The sequence below is a fragment of the Macrotis lagotis genome, chromosome 2, assembly GCF_037893015.1.
Source record: "Macrotis lagotis isolate mMagLag1 chromosome 2, bilby.v1.9.chrom.fasta, whole genome shotgun sequence".
Lineage (NCBI taxonomy): Eukaryota > Metazoa > Chordata > Mammalia > Peramelemorphia > Peramelidae > Macrotis > Macrotis lagotis.
In genome coordinates, this window is record NC_133659.1 from 170,485,010 (window position 1) to 170,511,213 (window position 26,204).

Genomic DNA, 26,204 nt, shown 5'->3' on the forward strand with positions numbered 1-26,204 from the left:
ATCCATAGTTTTACAGTTCTTTGAGCATAGTTCCAAATTGCTCTTCAGAATGATTGGATCAGTTCACAACTCCACCAACAGTGTATTAATGTCCTAGTTTTCCCATATCCCCTCCTACATTTATCATTTCCCTTTTCTATATTATTTGCCTATCTGGTAGGTGTGAGATAGTATCTCAAAATTGCTTTAATTTACACAAGAAGTGTAATGCTAAATGGAGGATGACCAGAAAACTCTGGGTCTCTCTTTTCAAGTTTCAGATCTCGACCTCAGAAATTATTCCTGTTTTTTTTCTAGGATATCAATCTGGAATTCCTTAAATAGGGGACCCAGAGTCAGTAATGATTCTTCCAGGAGAATTCTCACTATATTTCTTCCTTTAAATCTGTCTAAAGTACATATATATTATATATATATATATATATATATATATATATAATAACTTTGAAACAAAACAGAAAAATAAAAAAGCATATCTGTAAATGAGGAGGTGCAATTAATTGATTTTGAAAAAATGAATGATTAAATGAAAAAACATTTATTATGTGTTTTACAAAATATTTGAGATTTGAATACAAAAGGGAGATGTTCTTTGACCTCAAGAAGCTTTCATTCTAATAGGGAGAGTATAGTATCTATGAAGGATAATATGTATTTTAGTATTGAAAAATCACAGCTGAATAGAACTATAGGGAAATAGACTGGCATATTCTCTCCAATAGTAATGACAGATTTTGATTCCAGAACTGAAAAGGGGAAGGGATATGTGGTGGCAGGGAAGATGTGGAAAAGATGGGTGTGGTATAGATTGCAAAGTGAGTCATACCAGCCTAGATATAGTGGACCATGAGAAGCCCTCAGCAATCAGTGCAACATAAATCTGAGTGTGAATTCTAGAACTCCCATGACCTGGTCTTTGGGTCTGAGATTTAAGCACTGGTAGGTGCAGCGTATGGTAGTGGTGGTGTGAATTGAGAAGAGGGTATAGGCTTCTGTGCAGAGTTTTCATACAAGGCTTTTTAATATCCTCTTCCTTCACTTGCCCCTGCCCAGACCAAGTGTAATCAAGTTTGCTTGCATTATACATCTTTTGAGAGGTGCCAGTGTTTTTAGAAGTTTTTTAGATATTAGATGTGGGAGTGTCTAATTTTACTTAAATGAAATAGATATTTTAGTGGACACTATGAAGTACATATATACATATGAGTATGTTTTGTATTTATAATTGCTTAGAAGAAATTTCTAACAGCATAAACATATAAATCTATGTTTAGACCATCTTGCTTCCTTTTTATTCCTTCTTCAGGAGAAAGAGGTGGGAGGAGAGGGGGAGAGAGAGGGTACTTTATGATCTCCTGCTCAAGAACAAAAAAGAAAGACTGAGAATAGAAACAAGCCTTTATTCCATGGCTTATTTGGAAAGAAAAGAGAGGAAGTTTGGAACAAAGCCAAAAGACTGTTGCTTTTCTGATTGAAGTAAAGGGAAGAGAATAAGGTGATAAATACCTTGAAACCTGTGTCTTTGTCAGACAAGTCAGGAAGGACAAACAGCAGCAACAGCTCAAATACTCTATCCATGTCCTTCTTGAAGGATATCAGGTTGCTTCTCAGCTTCTCCTCTAAGAATGAAAGAGTATCTCTTATCGTCTACATTCTGAGTTCTGCCAGTTTTGAAGGTCTTTTCTAAGGGTAGATTTAATTGTAAATCAAGAGTATCCCACCATATTAATGGACAGAAAGCCACCTCCTCATAATAGAAAGCCATACCTTTAATCTGGCCTACTGGGGCCATTCCTGTAAGAGTTGGAACCAGGTGTGAGTCTTTCTCTTTTCCCGCCTACCATTGTGAAACTCCTAAAAAAAGTATCAGTAGTTCATTTTGCCAAGGGCGATGAACTAACAACACCTCCAAGCAGTCCCCCATTGGTAAGTAAATGACTCCCATCTTCCCACCTAGAAAAATGGTACTTATACCAATAAGCCACCTTCCTATTAAGTACAGCTCTGTGGAAATTCTCATGGTATTAGGTAGAGGGTTCAGCAACCTGCAGATATTGAGTATTTCCTGGTGATGATGGTATCTAATAGTCCACCAAAAGTCAGGGAGAAGAAAAATGGTACCCAGTGACCCAGATGAAAAATAGATAATGCCACTTCACCCAAAGGTCAGAAGCCTGACTTGAATGCTACCCTGGGCGGCTGTGCCTGGGGTTGTTGGCACAACTCAAGCAGACACTGACCTTGGCAACATCTCTGGGGTCATCTGTATTTCAGGATGAATTCTTCTTGAACAATCTCTTCACTGTGGCCAGCAGGCACAAACAGGCTTTTCTTCAGCATCAGACATGCGTGTCTTCTCGCTCCAACTCTTTTTTTCTTGAACAAACATAAGTATTGTAGCCAATGGAAGGAAAATCCCACTCACCATTTTGGTCTGAGTTGCCTCTGTGCCCAAACAATAGTCTAGTGTAGGCATGACCCTTAAAGATCTTGCTTCTCTGTTCCTGCTTGATTTTGTGAATCTCCTTTGAAGACCCTCAGGCTGGGAAGCAATGGATATTATTGAGGGACTTCCTCATCAATGACTTTGTGTTTGCCTTGGAAATTTTGGTTTTTCTTTGACGCCATTGCTGGAAAGTGAATGTTGGCACCCATACTCAAGGGATATGTTAGCTGTCTTGGTAATCACACTATGGGAAATGGGCTTTCCAGTGCTTCATTTCCTATTCCCAAGAGAATTGCCTAGGATAATGACTGAGGCTTTCCCTCCCCCTTCCTTTCAAATATCCTTTAGTCTAAGCAGAGATGAAGCTCCCAAGTCCTCTAGATCAGTGAAGAAGAAGAAAATTATCCTTAACCTACAATTCCACCGAGCATTGGAGGAAACATCTGGAACATTAGTTTTCAACCACATTCAGTCACGGTAGTTGGAGCCTGGGGAATATCCCCGTCGCCTCTTTGCCCAGAGTGGGTAAGAGAAGAAAAGATTTGCTGACATCAGGCATTTTACTACCAGTGTAACCTTAGAGGGGAGGCCTGGATGGCTAAGGCCTTGTGTGGGCCAGACAGTTTGGGGGATTTATTTCCAAGCCTGGGAGGCAGAGCTTCCCAGTTCAGGTCAAAGAGGCCAGTCTTCTCCCTAAGGGAGAACTTGCTGAAGAGACCCCCATTCCCATTGGAGACTTTCACCAGGGCTGCAGGGATCCACTGTGATAGACAGTTAACAATTAACCAAGAAGCAGTCGTTGGCTGTGATCCTTATGGTTTGGGTTCCAAAGCTCAGGATAAAAATACACAACAGGAAAGAAAAGCTACCAATTAAAAGGAAGAGCCCCAGCAAAAGATGTTACAATACCACATAGTCAGTGACCACACGCAGGGCTCACTCTCTCATCAGGCAGCCCTGCTCTCTATAATGGGGATTTTGGATTGATTCTGGGAGTTTGTGGAGGAAAGGCAGTTGGCAGCATAAAGGGTCTCTTTTTTTCCCTTTCAGAGAAAAACCTGGTTGTCTTTAAAAGTCAAAGAGCCAGTGGATCAGAAGTTATGAGACTGGATCCCAGTCTTGGTTCTGCTATCCAATTAGCCATGTAATAATCATTTCAGCTCTCAAGGCCTTTGGTATTTTATCTATTAAATGAGTCTCATAGGCCAGATGACCTCTATGGTGTATCTATCTATTGAATTCTCTAATTCACTTCTCAATCAAAGTACCCTGCACATCTTGGTGTCCTCAACAGACAGTATGACAAACAAGAAGATGGTAGAGGATACAGCATTGAAAAACTTTGTTTCTTGTACCTTCAGTAGAGTCTAATGATCTTGATTGATTATATTTGGATTTTAATGAACAGTTTAAAAGTCTTCCTTAGATCTATTTCCCTCTTCTTCTTGCCTACTAAGTAAAGAAACATATCTTTCTTCCCTTACCTCCCTTGCCCACTCAAAACTGAGCTTGGCTCAGATTGTGCCTTGATGGTCCTTACTTTCCCCAAATTTTCTTATCACCCTCATTTGCTTTCATAGAAGAAGGAAACCAAGGCAGAGAGAAGTTAAATGATCCCCACAGAGCAAGTGAGTACAGATGCCAGGAACAGGACCACAGAATCCTGACTAACAATCCTGAGCCCTCACCATCTGACCACATTCCCTCTCTAAGAACATGTGGGAGGCTTGGGTTGTGGCATCCTTCAGGCACAGAGCCTGAAACAGCCATCCTAATGGGTATGTGGATGATTCCTGCCTTCTGCCTGCCACCAACCACTCCCTAGGACAACCTTAGAACTGCAACAACTTGGGCCAAGTCAAGTCCAAGAGTGACTCTCAAGCACCAGCTCTCATCCATCTGAAGAGAGCCATCACCTAGATGATTAAAAAAAATCTGGACTTTATCTGCAACAGGGAATTGGTAATCAAAACATGCATTATCTCTCTCTCCTTCCTATTTCTGTTGTGTGGTCTTTCAAGTGAAAAATATTGCATAATTACCTAAAAACAGCTGTCCTGGTATTTAATTATTTCAGTTTGCTTTCCTGAGAAGCTAGGCCAACAGTATGCATATGAGGAGTTGTTGACTCTCTTTAGATCTCATAATTGTCCAAGTTTTCCTCATAAGAAATTTTGATTCCAGTCCCAAGGCAGAATTCAGTGTTTGGATGCCAATGTATTAGTGATGTAACATATGTCTGAATTTAGAACTCTCCTTCCATTTGAGGAGGAACGCCTTGCTTAGATACACCTGTCTTTCTTCCGACATTTCATTGATCTAATGGACAGTTTTTATTATGAACTTGCAATTCCAAGATCTCTCCAGCACAGCCAACAAGGGATCATGGTACCATGCCCAGATTTCATCTATTCAGAAATATTTAATAGTTATTTATTAAACTTTTTGTGTATAGAGCTCTGTGCAAGGTGTTGGGTATAGTACAAAATGCAGATGAGTGTATGAGGTTCCTATCCTCATGCCATCTATATTTTAGTAGAGAATAAGAGAACAAGGACTATCTTTTGCCTTTCTCTCTATCTCCAGCACATTTCCTTCTCTGGGGCAGATTACAACTTTTCTATGTTTTCAACTGTCCTTTTATAAGTCCTCTGCAGAGTATCTTTTCACTGAACTAGAATGATAGAAAGTTTTTTTCAAAGTACATGATTACTAGTGTCTTCTTTGGGCTGTCCATACCATATCCCTTAGACTTCTTACTAAGTTCTTCCATCTTCTTTTTTTTTGTTTGTTTTTTATGCTATCATTAGTAATATGCTACAATCTACTTGGACCCACCATGGCTTTCCATTGCCCCTTTGGTTACCTGCAAGTTTGAGTCTTCTGAGATTGGGATTTCATATCCAGAAAGATATCATTCTTTAAAAGATAGACTTCTGCAACTGTCAGTAGCTTAGCATCATTGAAAGTGTTATGTTTCCTCAACTACAATCCAATTTGATCTTCTATTTAAATATGGGCCCAGCTCATTGTCCATCTGTAGTTCTTGTCTAAGATACATTTATAGGTACTAATGGAATAATTCTTTGGACATACAACTTTATGTCATAAAATGGACAACACATTTTTTATTTACTTGTTTTTCAGGGCAGGAAGCTTAAATAAATTTTTGTTAAATAACTATGAATTTTATGGAGAAGGATCTGAATTTTAGCACAGTATCATTTATGAATTTAGAGGGCAGTCTCTTTAGGTGAATATATTCTTCCTATTTTATTATTCAGTTTAATTGATTAGATCATTGAAAATTATCTCTATGATCTCATGTCATTGAATTTTTTTATGATTTTTAACAAAGATGGGAATCACCTTATTTCAGGAGAGCCTTTAAAAGCCATATTTTATTCCATTGCATCATTTTTTTCCCTTCTGAAGTCAACCACTGTATATACATAGGGAAATTTTATCTTCTCTACACCTCTATACCTCTACATAATTATACAACTGTGAAAATGTGGTCTATCCACAGTCGCCTGTTTGTTCCTTTCTCATATATTCATCAACAATACCCTCAATTTATACAGAGAAATTCATAAAGATGAAAAACTAGGCATTATGGACAATTGTTTAAAAAAGTCTTCTTGGTAGCTTTTCCCTTTTTTGAAAAAAAAACATCATTTTCTAGGCCTTGCCATTCTTTTGGAATCTTCTTCCTTACTAGGATATCTTCAAAATTGATCTCCAAAGGATTTTAAATTGTATAACCATTAGCATTGTTGGGGGGGGGGGTTTGGTATATATTTAGTTTTCCTGATTTTATCTCCTTAAGTGTCATTGACATTTCCCTACCTAATAAAAATGGTACTTTGTGGCAAAGTAGAAAGAGCCATGAACTAGAGTCAGTAAGGCCTAAATTCAAATCTTGTTTCAGGCACTTGAGAAAATAACTCAACCTCTCTCTGTCAGATTTTCCTAATCTGTAAAATGGGGAAAGTAATAGAATTTACCTTTTAGGATTATTGTAAGGATCAAGTAAGATTACATGTAAAATGATTTATGAGCACTAGTGGCTATTTTTGATTATTATTACTAGTGCAGGAGTCATTTGGTCTATTTTATCAAGGCATCTCCCTAGCTAACCATTCTTTTCCTAACTCCCTCTCCCAGACTCCATTCGCAGAGGTTGAGAGGACCCTCAGGGTGGGTGGGAGAGTTAAAGTTGCCTTCATGACCCTGAAATTATACTTTTCTGTTGTTGTTGGTTTCATTAGAAAGGGCTTGAGATGAATGATCCAGTTGAGATCATGCAGACTGCTATTTAGGTTGAACCCTCCCTGTCTGTGTTTCCAATTTAAATCTGTTGCCAGGTAGGATAAGAAGTCCCAAGAGGCAGATTTCCCTGTCTAGATTTAGTTTTGTTGCCCTGGACCTTCCTGGCCCCTCTTGCTATACTGATTTGATTACCAATTGGACCCTTTCACCATATATAACTTACTGACTTTGTACATAAGTACATTCAAGAAATGTTTATTCATCTTTGCTGTTGTATAAGTAGATAAGTGTGTTGTTTCCATTGTAGAGCTGGGAAAATTGAGGTTATGGGAAGGGACTAGCTCCCAAACCATCCTCCCACTAGGTAAAAGCTCATGCTGCTCACTCAACTCTTCCACCTTTTGTTTCCCTATCCATGATCTGCCTATCCTTCCTGACCTAACTTACATCCTGTCTCCTCCATGAGTTCATTCCAAAAGACATTAACTTTTCAGCCCATTTCTCATTTCTCTAACTCTTGTAACCTTAACACAATCATTTGTTGGATTTTTATTCAACTATTTCATGGGTACATGTCTTATCTCCCCAATTAGACTACAAAACTCTTTAAAGTCAAGGTCTAGGTGGTGGCTAGGTGGTGCAGTGATAAAGCACCGGCCCTGGAGTCAGGAGTACCTGGGTTCAAATCCGGTCTCAGACACTTAATAATTACCTAGCTGTGTGGCCTTGGGCAAGCCACTTAACCCCATTTGCCTTGCAAAAAAATCTAAAAAAACAAAACAAAACAATAAAGTCAAGGTCTATATCATACATTTCTCTAGTATCTTCTCCAACACTATGCTCAAGCAACATTCTGTCACTGCTGAAAGTTCAGTCCCTTTCCATTGCTGTTCCTATCAAGTTAATACCTGCTACAAGGACCCAAGTTGAATAGGGCAGTTTATTATGCAGACCCTATTAATGTATCAAAGTGAAGTGGACCCCTCCCTTCCACCAAGATTTTTCAGGACCAAGATTTCATTAGATAAGAAAACAGTTTACAGATACCTTAAGGTTGGTGAACCAGAGGCTGATTTGCAGAAATAGAAACAAGCCTAGAAAGATCAAGTTAAAAAGTCTGATCACGGGGCAGCTAGGTGGCGTAGTGGATAAAGCACTGGAGCCAGGAGTACCTGGGTTCAAATCCAGTCTCAGACACTTAATAATTAGCTAGCTGTGTGGCCTTGAGCAAGCCACTTAATCCCATTTGCCTTGCAAAAACCTAAAAAAAAAAATCAGTCCCCAAGAAATCAGCCACAGCAGGAAGAATTAAGGAGATAACATAGGTTTAAGCAGGCAGGGTCCAGAATCTAGAAAGTTTGAGATGATAGTGTTAGTGAACAGATAAAACTGCAGTGAGTTCTAATCCTAGGGCAGAGGTCCTGGCCCTCAAGTGTTGAATGTAGACAGAATAACATCAGGTGCTGTAGTAGAAGCCAGTTCTGATTAAGGTAGTGACAAAAATAGTGGGGTTACATCATGCTCCCAAATTGGAACTGTCGTTGGGACCTGTCTTGGGTGCTAGTGATATGCTGCATTATCTAATGTAAATTTCTGGGTAGCAGTTGAACCCTGTCTCTTCTCCCACCTACTCCCTCCCCTTTTCTCCCTTCCTTTTCCCTTTCCTTCCATTTCCCTTCTCTTTGTCTTTTCCCTTCTCCTTTCCCTCTCTAATTCTCACTCTTTTTCCTTTTCCTTATTGTAGAAAAACAGTTTTTCTAAAGGCAACTTAATCTATGTCTAGGCTACTTTTTAACAGTGAACATAGCTCATCTCCCCCCCAACCCCCACACACACACACCTTGAGATATATATATATATATATATATATATATATATATATATATATATCTCGTGGATTATTCAAATAACTTCATGTGTGCTACAGTATACATGAAAAAGACAAGGGCTTATTGGAAAATGACTGTTAAATTGTGCCTCAAACAGACTTACAGTTATTTACTCAGTGTCTTAGGCCGCAGTACAGCCGCAAGAGTGTCTGGGGTTCCTAGGGAGGGAGGAGTCCTGCTCCAAGGATATGATTTTCCCAGCCAAAGATGGACACCTGCATCTTTCTGCTGGTGTTAGCAGTTTCATCTCCTATTATTGGAGTCCAGCTGGCGTGCCTTTGAAGTTAGTCCCATAATGTTAAATGTTAACTGTAATTTTTCTTGGCCCAAGCCAGACGGTGCATTTTTTCCCTATTGGTATGATAATAGTCAGTTGTATTGGCTACCCACCTCAGCACTACTTTCTGTCTTGTGATGAAACTAAAGTCCAAATTTAATCTAATTTCAAAAATGTTTATTGAGGTGCTACTGCAGTAATACAAAGACAGCAACAAAACAGCCCCTTCCCTCAAAGAATTAACTTTCTGGGGAGAAAGAAACTAGACACAGAGAAATATGAAGCAATATATAGATAAAGATTTAGAGATATGCCGAGAGAGAGAGAGAGAGAGAGAGAGAGAGAGAGAGAGAGAGAGAGAGTGTGTGTGTGTGTGTGTGTGTGTGTGTGTGTGTGTGTGTGTGTGTGTGTGTGTGTGTGTGTGTAACTACAACTGGGAGAGGAGAGAATCAGGAAAGGCAGTGCTTAAGCGATGACATCCAGAATATTCTTTGACAAAAACAAGAGAGTCTTTAAAGTGAGAGTGAGAAAGAGAATTCTAGCAAAGGTAAAGAGACAGAAGTGATATATGAAGAACAGCAAGTTGGCAAGTTTGGCTAGAATGCTGAGTACATGAGTGGTATCAATCAGACCTTAAATGCCATCTAATCCAACTGCCTCATCTTATAGATAAGGAACCAAGGTACAGAAAGCTCAAGTGACCTGCCCCAGTCACAAACAGCAAAGGTCAGAACCAAGATTTGAACTTAGATCTTCCTGAATCTAACACTATATCTCTATACTTTCTTTTACTACTCAAAGTTTCTGTAAATAGCAATTGTTTCTGGTTTGGCCAGAAACCCTGAAGGTCTTCCCCTCTCAGCTTGTTTTTTTGGTTTGTTTTTTGAGTTTTCTGGACCATTTTTTGGGCCATTTTTTTTGCCTCATTTCTTCTCTAGCTTTAATTACTGAATGGGTGTTGCCTCAGTCAAACCGAGACCTTCTAAAGACCTTTACTTAAAAGTACCAGGGTCTTCCACTGCATCCAGGACCATTTTCAGTCATCCTAATATATACCTGGCCACTGGACCCAAATGACTCCAGAGAAGGGAGTGAGGCTATTGTCTTTAAACTTCGCCCCCCTCACTTAATCCAGTTCACTTGCTTGTTGCCATGGTCCTCTGAGAATAAAGACAAACAGCAACAAGAACTACTACTACTTACTACTGTCTTTTGTCCCAAACCAACTGAAAAAGGAGAGAGTTACTCACAAGTTCCCAAATGACTTAATTTACTAAAGCATTTTTGCTACTTGGGGCACTAGACTAGAAGTTAAGAAACCTGAGTTCTGACCCCCAATATACCTTAAGAAGGCTTTCTCTTTTGTCTAGATATCAGTTTCTTCTTCTAAAAAAGGAGGGGAGTGGTACACTAGACAATTTATAAAATCCCTTCCAATTTGAACATTTTTTGATTCTAGGAAAATATAGAATTACTTCCAATTTCTGCTTTTTTTCCCTAGAATCCTGCCCCCCCCCAGCCCTTAATAGCAGTGTTTCTCTGTACATGCAGTCTGCTAGTTAACCATGTTCTGAATATATAAGGACAACATGAGGGCACTCTGACCATTTGAACTTGAAATCCTAGGAGGGCTTTTTATTCTAATAAAATGGCAAAATATTGGCTATATGACACCTCCTACATCAAACTCTATCATATTAAGGAAACCTTAGAACCTGGGTCTGCAATCTGGCCTGATACTTTACAATTCAGCTGGGATTAGTATGAGGAATAATTATATCTTTTTATTTATTCCACTGTCAGAATGTTGACACTAGGTTTTCATATTGTCTCTGTCACTAAGGATCATAATTAAATAATATGTCAAATGTATCGATCATAGGCTTATAAATTTGCCTGATATGCTGTATAGGCCTTTTGTTGTTAGACCATATCACGAGATTAAAACCCAAAGTTTGCCAGGCCATCCAGGTTTGTTTAAGAGATTTTTTCCCCTAATAAACCACAAATTTTTGATGACTTGTCATTTTGACATTGAATAAAGTCATTTCTTTTTTCCTTTTGCTCTACAGTATTGCATCTCAGTCAGAATGGACATCCATAATTCCATTAGAGTACACAGAAATATATGTGTGTGTTTATATATTTATATATTTGGTGGTTTATCTTGAATTCCTTTCCCCCTCACAAGTTCCTTCTGACTTTCAGGCCTTAAATAGTCTGGATTTTTTGATACTTTTATTTTGAGAAATTTCCCAAGTGAAAGGTACATTTTTAAAATAATCCTAGCCTTTAGTTCCAAAACACATTTATATCCAGTTCAAATCATCAGCATATTTTTGTTAAGCATCTACATATTCTGAGTACCAAGCATTGTGAAGAATATCAAGAAATTTAAGTTAATTAGTTGCTCTATCTTCCAATACAATATTTAATATAGCACTGAATATATGATGCAAGTTGTCAGTGGATACTTGATCAAAATAGCTTGGCCAGTAATTGATTTATTTTCTTCAATAATGTTGCATAAATCAGGAAGGAAGCAAGGAAAGCCATAGGACCTGGCCTCTATAGTTGGGGAGGCAAAATTAACACATAAAAAGATAATTCACAAAAGTAGGCAGTATATGCATAAATGCCAGTGGTATTGACTAAAAGCAATATTGGAGGACAGATGGAGGACATCAGTCCCAGTAAGGGACTGGAGTAGTTTCAAGAAAAAATGAAATTAACTTTTATTCAAGAAATTTTCTCTTCAGATTATTGTGAAGTTTACCCCCCAAAACAGCATTTTCTCAATACCTCAAGCATCTGTGACCTTGTCAATGTGGGCATTACCTCCACCAATAAAAACTGCAACTCCTGTAGTTTAGTAAATGGTCTTCCAGAATTGGGGTGGCCAAAAGAATCATCTCTCACAGCTATCCTGGTACTAAAACTCTCAGAACTCAGACCAATCCTTAAAAAATGTCAGTGTTGTCAACATTGTTGTTATTGTTATTTAAAAATAAATGAAATCTGAAATGGTTCTTGAAGCCTCAGATCTCAACAAGTAGAGAGGTGGGGAGAGGGCATCCTGGGAAGGGGTCTTGGTATGGTTTAAAGATAGACCCAGTCATCTCCATAAAAATAGTTGATACTTCTCTTCATAACAGTTTAGAAAGTACTTTTTTTAAAAAAAATCAGTCATAGAAAGCATTTTTTGTTCCTGGACAAGCTTCATAAATTACCATTAGATCAAATAGCATGAAAAATGCCCTCAAACTTTTAAAAACAAATTCATTTGGCATTGGGGGGGTGAGGGTAGGGGTTGAAAACTCAGGATACTGTCTCTTGTGGATAAAGACAAGAGTTGACAATTAACTCTAAATTTCTTTGCCTGATTTCTATGCTTGGGCCCTGATTACTTACTTTCATAGACATTGTCTTATTTGATTTTTTCAGTACCTCTGTAAGACTGGTGGTACAGGTATTACCCCCATTCTTCAAATGAGGAAATAGCAACACTGAGTCCTTTGTCATAAATGACTAGTCAGAGGTCTCCTAACCAACAAGCAACAGAGTCAGGTGTGAATCCTGCTCATTTGATTCTCAAGTCTACTGTCCTTTCTTTGACTCCATGGATATGTGTGGTAAGTGCCTGGATCAGAATAGTAGTAGTAGTAGAGGAAAGAAATAATAAAGGGAAAAGAGAGGAAAAGAGAGAGATGCATGAAAGACATTATAATGGAAGAAAAGATGGGTCCTAGTGACTTAACTGAAATAGACACATAGCATACCTGCAATTATGGGAGACACACATTTCAAACAATTTCCAGCTGTCTGTATTGTCCCTAATGATAGGAGCCTGTCTGTTCTTTCTCTAGGAACTCAATTCTTTTCATTTCTGAAGGAGAAATCTAGAGATGGGCCTAAAAAGAATCAGGAGTCCTTGGGCACTTTCAAGTTTCAATAACTAGGCCTGTCGGTGTGATAGAAACACTCTCCAATGGTTTTCAAAATTAAATAGTTTAAAATTTAGTCCAACTACATGATACCCCCCCTGTACTCAGCATATTCCTATTTCAGTTCTTATGACAAACAAAACTGACTGCCATAGAAGGTAAACTATGCCCTCTGGCTAACTGAATTGAAGCTCCTATCAACTGTGAGGAGAGATTCTGTTGGCCTCTACATGACTTTTATAGATAGCTTCCTTCCTACCTACAGCTTAAGAACTGACATTTAAAAGCAACACAGGGACATTATGGAGAACAGAGGTAACTAATAGAAGCGTAGGAGAACTTTGACTCAAAGCACTGACATTTGGGCTTTGGGACTTGGGTGAGGTGAAGGACATGAGGAGAGAAGCTTCCTCTCAGGAAGAACCATCCTAACCACTCTTTCCATAGCTTGTTTTGGGACTTTGCTCAACTGTCCTTGGGCACCCCTCTGACTATCATGTTCACTCTATTATAGTGCCCCCTTGTGAGGCACCTTCCTCAGTAACCCTCCCTGGGAATAAGAATTGAGCCAATATGCTTCCAAACTGACTGTCCCTATGACCTTGGCCTCTTACCTTCACTCCCACTCTCTAGCATGGATTCTTAGGTTTATTTCTCTTATCCTCCTTTAAAAGTCTCCTTCTCTCCTTTCAAGTTCTATCTTATCTTGGTGTGGAGATAGCCATAGAATCTTAGAGGTAGAAGGGACTTCAGAGGTGTAGAGACTAGTCTGTGCCTCTACAAATTCCACAAAGACTTAAATGAACTGATGCAAAGTGAAGTGAGCAGAAGCAGGAAAACATTGTACGTAGCACCAGCAATACCATTCAGTGATCTATTGTGAATGACTTAGATATTCACAGTAATACAATCCAAGACAATTCCAAAAGACTCATGTTGAAAAATGTTATCTACACTCAGAGAAAGAATTCAGACTCCATAGTATTTTTCACTTTTTTATTATTTTTTTTCTTTTTGTATCCTATAAGCCTAGCACAGTGCTGGTGGATATTAGGTCTTTTATTAATGCCTATTGGTGGCTTGCAAAGGGGGGTGGTCAGGGAGGGTACGGGATTGGGGGCAAGGGTAAGGCAAGACAGTGAGAGGTTGTAACTTACCCAGGGTCATACAACCAATGTATGTCAAAAGCAACACAGGCCTACAGTTTGTAGTCTTCTATCTCTGTCCTTGGGTTAGTATTACAGTGAAAAAGTTAAGATACCACAGACATGACAAAATGTCTATGTGAAAGGAATATCTTAGGGCATTGACTAATAATCTCCAAATGTTCCCCACATTTGGCCTGTTGGACAAATTTTTCATCCTTCATCTCTCCCTGAGTTTCCTAAAAAGTATTTCGAATTCCTTGAATAGTAATGGTCATAGCTAGCAAAGTCCTAAACAATCTTATGAGGCAAGTACTATGATTATTTTCATTTAACACTGAAGAAAACTAAGACTGAGAAGTTAAGAGACTTACCCAGGGTTCTATGGCTTCTAAGTATCTAAGATAGAATTCAAACTCAGATATTTCTGACCCTAGCCATATTTCCTACAAGTCAGTTGTTCAGGCCTCCTATCAGACACCCTCTTCCTTTTTTGATTTGCTCTCTCCCACTCTTTTCCCACCCACCCCCAATTTTAAAAAAGTAAGTTGTGTTTTTTTTAATTAAGTTTTTCCAGCTCCCTTCATTTTTGTCCTTGACACAATGAATGCCCAATGACTTGAAGCTGAAAATAAAATTTGGCAGGCAAGAAGCTTATGGTATGGTCTCATTAGTGTGGATATTTTTATGTCTGTCCAGATTTGAAAGCTATTAAAAAAAAAGAGCAAGCAAGAGAAAGACTCAGGAGAAAAGGAGGGTTTGTAATGGAATGAATAGAATGATTGCCACTGGTTTAGCCTAGGGTAAGGAATTAACATCTTTTCTGAAAGCAAAGAGCCTTGCTACTTTGGAGGGAGGACCATGGCTATTTTGATACCCTTTGAGAGTGCCAGAAAAAAATTGATTGAGCCATTAAGTAATTTGTCCAAAAAAATAAAAGTCAGGCTGCTGAATATCACATGAGGAAGCTTATTCTCCCACAGTAGTCTATGAGCCATTTGATGCCCAACTGTCCTTCTGCACAGAGGAGAAAACTTCGTAGATGCTTTTTCCACAGCCAGAACCTTCCATTTAAGGAAGAACCTATTTATTGCACATTCAGATTATCTTACATGGAACATCTCAATTGGGAAGATGACCCAGTGGACAAAACACCAACTGGGGAATCCAGAAGACAGATTTTCCCCTACCAACTCTGTTTCTAACTTGACCTAAGAGAAGTTGCTTTTCTTCTCTGCTATTTATTCTTCATATTTGCAAAGTGAAAACAACAATGCTGACAATGATGACAATGATGCCTTCTCCTCCCAGTGTAAAATGAGATAATAGATACTAAAACACTTTAAAAAGTAAGGTTAAAAAAATCAAGGTCATAAGAATCCTAGATTTAGGGCTACAAGAATACTATAAGAAACTCAAGAGGGAGGGGGATGCTGAATACTTAGGGAAGGAAATTAGTATATGGGTTTCTGTGCTTCCCTCTTCCATATGGTAAATCCATCAAGGGGTGTGTCTCAGTTTCCCAGTAGGTCCCACCCCCTTAGTTCCAGACTAGTGGGACCCTATTCATCAATGTCTATCTATACTGTGGCCCAGGGAAACAGCCTATCATTCTGCCATACTCTAGGGCTTGGGAATTTTTCCATGGAAGTCATTTCTCTATTATCCAGGGACTGGTTATCTCGTGGGTGGGTTATCCAGGCCCTTTGTTTGTCCCTCCCCCTCAGGAAGCTATTTCCGTACTCATTAGCACATTCCTCCCAGAGGATGAGCAGGAGGAAACAAACCTTAAAGAGACTGGCCAGTTTCCCTTCATGTTAGCAGTTCATTCTGGTCAAGGGTGGGAGAGAAGTTTGAAGTTAATTGACTCAAACCAGGTGTTTGGCTCACATCTATGTTCACCCTGGGCCTCAACTAGTCCCAGGCATCATTGCGTCTCATAACTATAAAGTGAATACCCTCATAGCTATAAAGTGAATAACTTCAGTGAATACCTGATCCAGGTCCATCATTTGATAGATGAGGAAACTGAAGACCAAAGCAACCAATTGACTTGCCCACGACCCCATAGTCAGTTACTGGCCAAGTTGAAAGTAGAAGCCATGTCTCACTTCTATTAGGAGGAACCACAATATAGACAGACTGAATGCTGGGCTTGCAGTACTGTGTTCAATTTCTGCCTCAGCTGCTTGCTTACAAACTCTGTGATCCTATAAAAAGCATTTCTTCTCTTTGAGACTTAGTTTCTTCATCTGTAAAGTAGTGTCTCTTAGTTCCATTCCTATCTATTTGACTGCTTCTTCAAAGTTTCTCTTCTAAATCTTCATCTGGGTTACATCCACAATGTATGTCCCTAAGAGTCTGACCTGGGCTTTCTCTTTTCTCTCTGTACTTTCTTACCTGATGATCTCATCTGCTCCCTTGGGTTCAACTATCAACTCTATGAAATGATTCTGAGATTGATTTATCTGTCTCTCCTAAGCTCCATTCTGGCACCACCAACTGCCCATTAGACACTTTGAAGTGGATGTTCCATTATCATCTCCAACTTGATATGTCCAGAACAGAATCTGTTACTCTTTTCCCTAACCCCTTCCCTCTCTGCACTTACCCATTGCTGTGGTGGGCACCATCCTTATATTCATGAAAGTTCAGTTTTGATGTCATTATATATGTCTCTGTCTCTATCTCTATTTCTTTCTCTAGGTTTTTCTGCATGTTTGTGTCTCTCCCTCAAACCCTATATACTCTGCCCAATCAATTGTTATATCTTGTAATCTCTTTTTCAGCAACATGTCCTACATATATCCCCTTCTCTTTGCTCACATAGCTACCACTTTGTTTGAGGTCCTCATTATCTCTTGCCCCCTGTAGTAGCAACCTTCTAATTAATCTTGCTTCAAGTCTTTCCCCACTCTAATCCAATAGCTGCCAAAGTGATTTTCTTTAAGCATTGGTCTGACCATATTCATTTCCCCATCCCTCTCCTCCCACATAAAATCCCACTGGCTCCCTATTGACCCTAGGATCAACTATAAAGTCCTCTGTTATTTAAAGCTCTTCACAACTCATTCCCTTCTTTATTTCCAATCTTTTTACATTCTATTCCCTTTCACATATTTTACTGTTTAACCACACTGGCTTTTTGCTATTCTTCAAATATGACATTCAAGTACCAATCCCTGTATATTTCTCCTGACTGTTCCCCCTACTCCCCATGAGCCACCTCCAACTAGACATAGTCCCTGACTTCTTTAAAAGATTCAACTCAATAGGGACAACTAGGTGGTGCAGTGAATAGAGCACTGGCCCTGGAGTCAGGAGGACCTGGGTTCAAATCCAGCCTCAGACACTTAATAATTACCTAGCTGTGTGTCTTTGGGCAAGCCACTTAACCCATTGCCTTGCAAAAACCTAAAAAAAAAAAAAAGATTCAACTCAAGTTCCACCTCCTCCAGAAGACCATTCTCAGAACCCATAACCACTATTGCCTTTCCCTTTAAAGTAATTTCTCCTAGTATTTATTTATCTTAATAAATGCTTACTATATGCTAAGTACTATGCTAAATACTTTACAAATATTTTGTTTAATCATCACAACAATCTGGGAAGGTAAGTGCTAATACTGTCTTTATTTTTCAGTTCAGGAAACTGAGGCAGACTAAGTAACTGACTGAGTGTCATGTAGCAAGTGAGTGTTTAAGCTACGTTTGAACTCAGGTCTTCATGACTCCAGACCCATCACTCCTACCACTGCACTACCTAGCTGCTTCCATCTTGTCTGTGTACATTATGTCTCTCAGAATATAAGCTCCTTGCAGGCTTTAGTGTTTTTGGTCTTTGAAATCCCATCCCCTAACACAGTGCCTTTGCACATGGTATAATAGGGTCAGGGCTATGATTTCATTGGTAAACAGTATTCCCTTTTATAATGAAAATTGGTATCTTCTTTACAACTTAGAGACCTAGAGAGTTGTCTGACTTGCCCAGGCTCACATGGCTGGCCCTTTATAAATGTTCATTGAATTCTATAGCCATCTACCTTTGTCCTGATCAAGTGCTGTTTCCCACACAAGTTGGGAAGATCAGGGAAAGTAATTTGAGTCTGTTTATTTCTTTTCATCTGCCTTAGTTTTCCTCTGACTGACTCCTGAAGCCCTCTTCCTTCCTTTCCAGCTTGGCCCCATAGGCATCAGCTACATGTAAAATTCCCTGGCAGCTCATCCCAACTCCTGCCCAGGAAGGATTTTCCCCTTAATATCAGAATGAAAAGTGTCTCAGTTCTAAATGCAAAGAATGGTCCCTGAGCTCAGCCTTACCCCAGGGAGAGGGGCAATTTCTGAAGTATCGGAAAAGGCAAAGGAGGTAGGAACTGCTTTCCCCAAGGGCCTGTTGCTTTTCAGGGAAGGGGCCTGCCTTGACCTGCCACTGGTGGCTGTTCCAAAGCAGCTGTCCAGCCACCCCGGCTAATTCCCCTTCAAAGGCAGACAGTCTCACAGAGAATCCCACCCCATAGGGACCGTGTCAAATTGGACAAATTTGAACAGCAGGCAGCAAAGGGACTACCCTGCAGGGCATTGATATATGGCCCAGGCAAAGGACTGGAGAGAGACAAGGCATCCTTTTCAAAGGGGAGGCGGATTTCACAAAGCTACTGAAATGACCAGCGAAAGACTGACTCCATGAAAACAGTAGACATTTTCAGGAACACCAAGGTCCTTTTCCTCTGCCTCTCAGAAGTGCCAAGACACATACCTAGCAGAGTTCAGGGCCAACTGTAGAAGGGTTCAGGGAAAGTCAACCCCCCCCCCCCACATCTCCCCACACTTTTATACAAGTGAAATTAGGTTACAACAAGCATCACAGGAAACCTTGGAGGGGGAAAAGAGTAAAAAACAGACTACATAAAGATTCGTTAAGTGGGGGCGGCTAGGTGGCGCAGTGGATAAAGTACCGACCCTGGACTCGGGAGTACCTGGATTCAAATCTGGTCTCAGACACTTAATAATTACCTAGCTGTGTGGCCTTGGGCAAGCCACTTAACCCCATTTGCCTTGCAAAAACCTAAAAAAAAAAAAGATTCATTAAGTGCTCTGCACTTTGCGCCAGGTTTCATGGGGGCTATCTGAAATCCTATGGGGAAGGTTGCTGTCATCATAAAGCATGTAGTCTAATTGAGACCATGAGATATGCCTATGGAAAATGTTCAGTAACACTATTTTTTTCAACGTTTTATAGTTTTACTCATTTACTTCCTTGACTCATACAGGTCACCATGCCTTTGTCAAAGGTTTTGTGAGATGCAGTGGTCAGCCCCTCTGACAAACTTCCCTGTACCTGCCCCAGGTTGGCCTTTGAAGAGCAGATGCATAAGTGGTTCCTGACCAGTGCTGCTGCTTGCCCAAGCTTATGTGGTCACTTCACAAATGGTCATTGAATTCTTCCCAACCTATAGCTATTTGTCTCTGTGGAGCTTGGCCAGATGCTTTTTCCCAAACAAGTTGGGGAGATAGAAGGAAAAAAATTTTGTGTCTCTCTTAATTTCAGTATGATAGGCATTAACCTTTCACTTCCTGGCCCGTGGTCACCTCCAGACCATGAAGAGATATAATATTTAACAATAAATGATCAAAGAACAATAAAATTGGAAAAAAAAGGTGAGAGAGTAGTATTTTTAAGGTTAGAGGTTGTTGTATTTTTTAAGAAGGACTCTTTCTAATAAAAATTTTTCAGAGAAATAAAAAAAACTAAATGATCATGAGAGAAGTCACACAAACAAAAGATTAGACTGCCAAGACTTGGGGTCCATTCCCAGGTAGTAGCTATGGTCCAGAAAATTGAATCAATTCACTCCAGGTCACATAAATAGGTTCAGGGTTAGAATTTCTGGACAAGTCCCTTAAACTCTCTGTACTTCACGTAACAGAAAAAAAACTGAAGGGGGGGGTCTGTTTCCTGGAGGAGCTTCTCCTTAGGAAAATCACAAATCCTTCATTCTAATGAAATCTAAATAACATTTCAAGGTCATGGTATAAGAGCCATCAGGAACAGACTGTGATTAAGTCATAAAAGGGCAGCTGGCAAGGTATGGGTTTACCATGGGGCAGTGAATAGTAACAGGGAATGTTGGACTGATTATACCTGTGTATGATTGGGTCTTCTCTGTTCCCTGGTTGCTTCCTTAGGTCCTGCTCAGGACATGCTGCCCAGGACTTCACCAAAACATGAGGTCTAATGGACCTGTCTCTGTTTTCATCACATAAGGACATCCTTGTTCTATAAAACAGTGATACAGAGGCAGCTAGGTAGTGCAGCGGATAGAGCACCGGCCTTGGAGTCAGGAATACCTGGGTTCAAATCCAACCTCAGACACTTAACATTTACCTAGCCGTGTGGCCTTGGGCAAGCCACTTAACCCCATTGCCTTGAAAAAAAAATTAAAAAAAGAAAGAAAACAGTGATATATATGCCTTTCATTCATGTATGATTGTAACTGGACCAGTTCTACTATCTCTATTTAATGGGATTATTCCTCAAACACTTGGCCTGGGGCTTATAACTTTCAGGATGCTCTGGATTTCATGTCTATAGGAAGACATTAATTTGGTTAAAAAAAATGTATTAAGCTTCTTCTGTGTGCAAGTCATTGTACCACATGCTGGGAATACTTCTTAGCTGTGAAGACATAACCTACTAGGGAGATGTTTGATACATGGAGGTGTGGAAGTTATGTGAGAGAGTAGGAAGCACACTAGTTTGGGAGATAGAGGCCTGAGATCCTAGCCTGACTATTCTGCTCACCATCTGTGTGGCTTTGGGGAAGTCACTTCCCCTCTGTTCCTTAGATTCTGTTCCCTCATCTGAAAAATGATGAAGGAATTGACTTCTAAGGTCCTTTCCTATCTGGAACTTAATTGGCATGTGAAAGTTTATTCCTGAAGTTAAATACACTTTAATAAAAAAAAAATGGCCTTCCCACTCTTGCTCCTGCCCCATCCACCCAAGATGCCTCCCTATACCATCATCTACTTTCCTGTTCAAAGATGCTCTGGATGCTCCTAAATGACCAAGGTCAGACTTTGAAAAAGGATATAGTGACCCTAGACATGTCAATACAATGGGATCTCAAAGCCAGATGTCTCTATGAGCTGGTCCCCAAGTTCACAGGTACAGACTTCAACTTACATCAGAGCAATACTATCATAAAATACCTGGAGGGTGGGAATGAACTGAATAAGGACACTCAAGAAGCTACTCTCTCAGATGTGGTAAACAATGGGGTGGAAGACCTTTGGATCAAATATCTTTACCTCATCTAACAGAACCTTAGAGAGTAAAGAGTAGTATGTGAGAGACCTTCTCAGCCAGCTGAGACATTCCTGATCCAGAACCAGGATGGCAAAGCCTTATCACAGGGAGCTAGATCTCTTTTGTGGATTACCAATCTATAGCTGCTTGAATGCCTTCCTCTTACTGTCTGCCCATGTGATTCTACTCTCTGACTTAAGCTCCAAGTCTTTCTGGCCTCACCCTAGCACACTGATATTCCCATCAATGGAAATGGTAAACAGTGAGGGCCTGGGTCTATATGTATGAAAATATTTGTAGCAACTTGTATTGTAATGGCAAAGAATTGGAAATTGAAGGGATGCCCATCAATTGGAGAATGGCTGAATAAGTTGTAGCATATGATTGTGATGAAGTACTATTGTAATATAAGAAATGACAAGCAAGATGCACTCAGAAAAGCCTGGAAAGAATTCCATAAACTGGTATAAAGCAGAATCAGGAGACTTGTGTATAATAACAATATTGTATGATGATCAACTGTGAATGACATAGCTCTTCTCAATCATTCTCCAATCAATGAGTGTGGCTGATTGATGATCTAGTTTTATGGATATAATATCATCCATATGATATCTAGATATCATACCACATCCAACTCCTAAATTCATCCTAGCACTGAAATATTACTTGGGCCACTACTATAGTAGGGACAGCTAGAGGCAACTAGGTGACAGTGGAAAGAGCAACAGCCCTGAACTCAGGAGGACCTGAGTTCCAATCTGGCCTCAGACATTTGATATTTATTAGCAGAGTGACCTCAGTGCCTCATTAAAAAAAAAAAAAGAAAAAAGAAAAAAAACTTTATATGAAAGGGACTTAAGTCATAAATTTAAAGCATGAAGGAACTTTGGAGGCCATTAAGTTCAACCTTCCTTTATTTTATAGATAAGGAAACTGAGGCTCAGAGGGAGGTTAAATTACTTTCCCAGCTAGTTCAAATCTGAAGCAGATTTCAACTCAGGTCTTCCTGAATGCAAGTCAGGATGCATCCAATGAAGCATATCATGTCTCTTGAACTGATATTCTTCAGAACAGTTAGGGAAGTGAATGATGTTGGCAGATGGAATTATTCAGAGACTATGTTTCCCGTGAAGAGGGCCCACTTTTCAGGGCTTCTGGCCAGCTAATGCTTCAATTCTATCCTCCCTCACCTCTGAGAGGTTTGCTCTTGTTCTTCCCTTCCTTATGTGAGAGCCCAGTCTTGAAAGGACAGAATACAGAGGGGTCTAAGATCATGGAAGCCCCAAGGATGTGTTTATCATATCCATATTTTTCCCTCAGCAACTGGATAAGACTTAGGCTTACCCTGTGCTAATAAAAGCTTCCAGAAAATAGAAAAAAAAAAGGTATGATTGAATTCCCAGAGCCTGGCACCTCTCCTCAAGCTGCGTTGCTCATACAGTAGGTAGTAGAAACCTCTATGGAGAGAGCACCAAAGGATTTCTGGATGCCAAAGAAGCAATCACTGGTTGGAGGAGAGCTCAGTTCTTGAGCTTGGGATCTGTTTGGTATTAGGCTAGTATTTGTTTTTCATTTACAAAAACAGTGTGATCCAAGCAGTACCTCAGTGCCAGGATGAACGCAGGGGCTACAGAGCATTCTTAAGAGCCTCCAGTGACGGGTGTAAATGGAGTGGAAGCCAAAAGAGGGAAGAATTTAGGAAAACAGAAGAGCAGGCTTGGGGTGACTGTTTGGTGAGTTGGGGGCCAGGGAGAGGGAAGAAACAGAGGAGTATCCAGAAGTAGCTGCTTGGAGTGCAGAGCCCCCCCATGGGGTTATTAGGTCACTCCTTATTTCAGTCATTGGCTGCTGCCCCAGCACAGAGAGGAGGCCCGGGCCCTCAGCAGGTCCTTCCATTGACCAAGACAGCTCTCCCCTTTTATGTAGAAGAGACAATAGGACATCTTTGGGAGGTGACAGACCATTGCACTATAAGTTATACAGGGGAGAAGAGGAGGAAGAGGAGGCATGATAGGAAAGGGGAAAAAACAAGAATCATTTATAACAAGCCAAGATTGAGTCATTTAAGACACTGCTTTTGCTCCCTGCCCTCTACTCCATAGCACTTGGCCCCTATTAACAGCACCACAGCCCTCTGGATCACAAGGGATGGCCATCCTTGCCACATAATCAGGATAGCTCCCTGAGAGCCCCAGAAGAGCAGAGAATGATTCATTATTTTTATTGATGGAGAAATTGGGACAGAACACATGACTAGCCCACAGTGACATAATTTACGGTAGCGGTGTGGCTGAGAACCATTGTAGATGGGCAACTATCTCTTGAAAGAGCCTGGGTCAAATGCTGTGATAACTAGCTCTGCTACAGCTGAACCTTAACAATAGAAATAATATTTGTTTATTCTTTTTGGGGGTTGGAGTTTAAGAGGGAAGTCTTAGTGTGGAAACTTCTGTTGAAGCAGACTGGTGCTCTTCTATAATTGGCAATCTTAGAGAGTTCTTGAAACCAACTGAGAAGTTAAGTGGCACTCATCACATGGTCAATATGTCTCAGAGGCAGGATTTGAACCCAGCTCTTCCTGACTCTTAAGTCCAGCTCTCTGTCTGCTGCAGAATGCTACATTTATCTGGTGGTGTAAAATTTGCAAGGCACAGAGGGGGTGGAATGACATGCCTATGGTCACACAGTTTATTAGTTTCAGAGTCAAAATTTGAACCCAGGGCTTCCTGACTCCAGATCCCATTAAGCTTGAATAGGCCTGGGCCAGGACTCAAGATGAGGCCTACACCCGGACCAGTCTCCCAGATCCAACACATTCAATCTCTAACCCTCCAAGAAACTAGGATGACTAGATGCCTCCCACACACCTTTCTTAACCCAAAAGAAACCATGTCATCTCATTTAGAAGTTCGGGTCCATCTATTACACTGTTGATGGAGCTGTGAACTCATCCAACCTTTCTGGAGAGAAATTTGGAACTACGCCCAAAAGGCAACAAAAATGAGCATACCCTTTGATTCAGCAATACCACTACTAGGTCTATACCCCGAAGAGATGATAAAAAAGAGTAAAAACATCACTTATACAAAAATATTCATAGCAGCCCTGTTTGTGGTGGCAAAGAATTGGAAATCAAGTAAATGTCCTTCAACTGGGGAATGACTTAGCAAACTGTGGTATATGTATGTGATGGAACACTATTGTTCTATTAGAAACCAGGAGGGATGAGAATTCAGGGAAGCCTGGAGGGATTTGCATGAACTGATGCTGAGTGAGATGAGAAGAACCAGAAAAATACTGTACACCCTAACAGCAACATGGGGGCGATGATCAGTCCTGATGGACTCGCTCATTCCATCAGTGCAACGAGGGACAATGTGGGGCTGTCTGTAATAGAGAATACCATCTGTATCCAGATAAAGAGCCATGGAGTTTGAACAAAGTTCAAGGACTATTCCCTTTAATTTAGAAAAAATAACCAGATATCTTATTGTCTGATCTTGTTATTTCTTATTATACTTTTTGTTTCTTCCTTAAGGATATGATTTCTCTCTCATCACACTCAATTTGGATCAATGTACAACATGGAAACAAAGTTAAGACTGACAGATTGCTTTCCATAGGGGTTTGGGGGGAGGGAAGTAAGATTGGGCTGGGGGGAATTGTAAAACTCAAATAAAATCTTTAATAAAAGAAGAAAAAGAGAGAAGTTTGGGCCCAGAGGCAGCTAGGTGACACAGTGGATAGAGCACCGACCCTAGAATCAGGAGTACCTGAGTTCAAATCCATCCTCAGACACTTAATAATTACCTAGCTGTGTGGCCTTGGGAAAACCACTTAACCCCATTTGCCTTGCAAAAAAAAAAAACTTAAAAAAAAAAAAGAAGTTTGGGTCCTTGAGTCAAGGGGATGTTGGCTTTGTCTGGTTACTGCTTAGCTAAGCTAATTAGGCCACAGTACAGGTGAGACCAGGGTCACAGGTTTAGCCCCCATCTCCCCTTAACTCAGTCAGCTTCCCTTGTCTTTATAGTCACAGGCCCCATTTCCAACTGATCCTCACAAAGAATGTATGTTGGCCTGGGAGAAGGACAGGAGTGGGGGAGGCAATTGTTCATTTCTCTGAACCTTCACCCAGGTCATCCCTAGAAAACCCACCTCATAGAATCCTTAACTTTCTTCAAGACTCATCTCTGTCCCACCTTCTCAGATTCATGTATTTCCTTCTGCCCTCAAAGTTGTTGGTTCTGTCTCTCGCCTCAAATTATCCTGGATATATTTGTTTCTGTACATATTTTCTCCCCAAACACCACCCACTATCTACAGTAATATGATCCATATATTAACTGTTGGATTGAAATGAGCTGGGTAGGAGATCATAGTTGGCCTGGGGAAGTCTTCATAATATTACTAGTTAGGGGTCAGAATAGAGGTTGACTCAAGGTCAGGCTCCATGATAGTTGAGTCCATAGCATCATCTCCTTATTTGCTTCCAGAAAGAACTGTTTTCGAAAGAATGTGCAGCAGTCCTCCTACCACAGATATAAATCTTGCTGAGCAAGTTCATGTGGGAACAGAGGTATCACAGAAAGTACCAGTGCTGATTGTCTGGGTTGCCAGCACCTTTGTCCTCCCTGGACTGGCTGGCTCTCAGAGCTATACCGGCACAACCTTTGGAATTAGGGGAGAGGCGATTTTGGGCGATTTATCTGAATTGAAAAATGGAGCAGTGGACTGGTCCTCTACTTGGAAGAAGATGAATCTTCCCCTGTGAGGTTAGAAGCTGTTGTAATCTCTTCATCTCTTCTGAGAGACCAGAGCCCTACTTCTTAATAGGTGAGAAGGACTCGATTTCTTTTGTATGCTTTGAAAAGACCTAGAGAGTTAATGTCACAAGGAAGCAGCAAGGCCAGAATTTTAACT

At 40.3% G+C, this 26,204-nt stretch overlaps 1 protein-coding gene and 1 pseudogene across 8 annotated transcripts in view; both read left to right on the forward strand.

The window, feature by feature from the left end:
- BCAS3 (BCAS3 microtubule associated cell migration factor) overlaps nucleotides 1-26,204 on the forward strand; it is an 851,656-nt gene that overhangs the window by 756,438 nt on the left and 69,014 nt on the right. The window lies entirely within an intron of this gene.
- LOC141513582 (glutathione S-transferase P pseudogene) lies at nucleotides 399-24,904 on the forward strand (annotated as a pseudogene).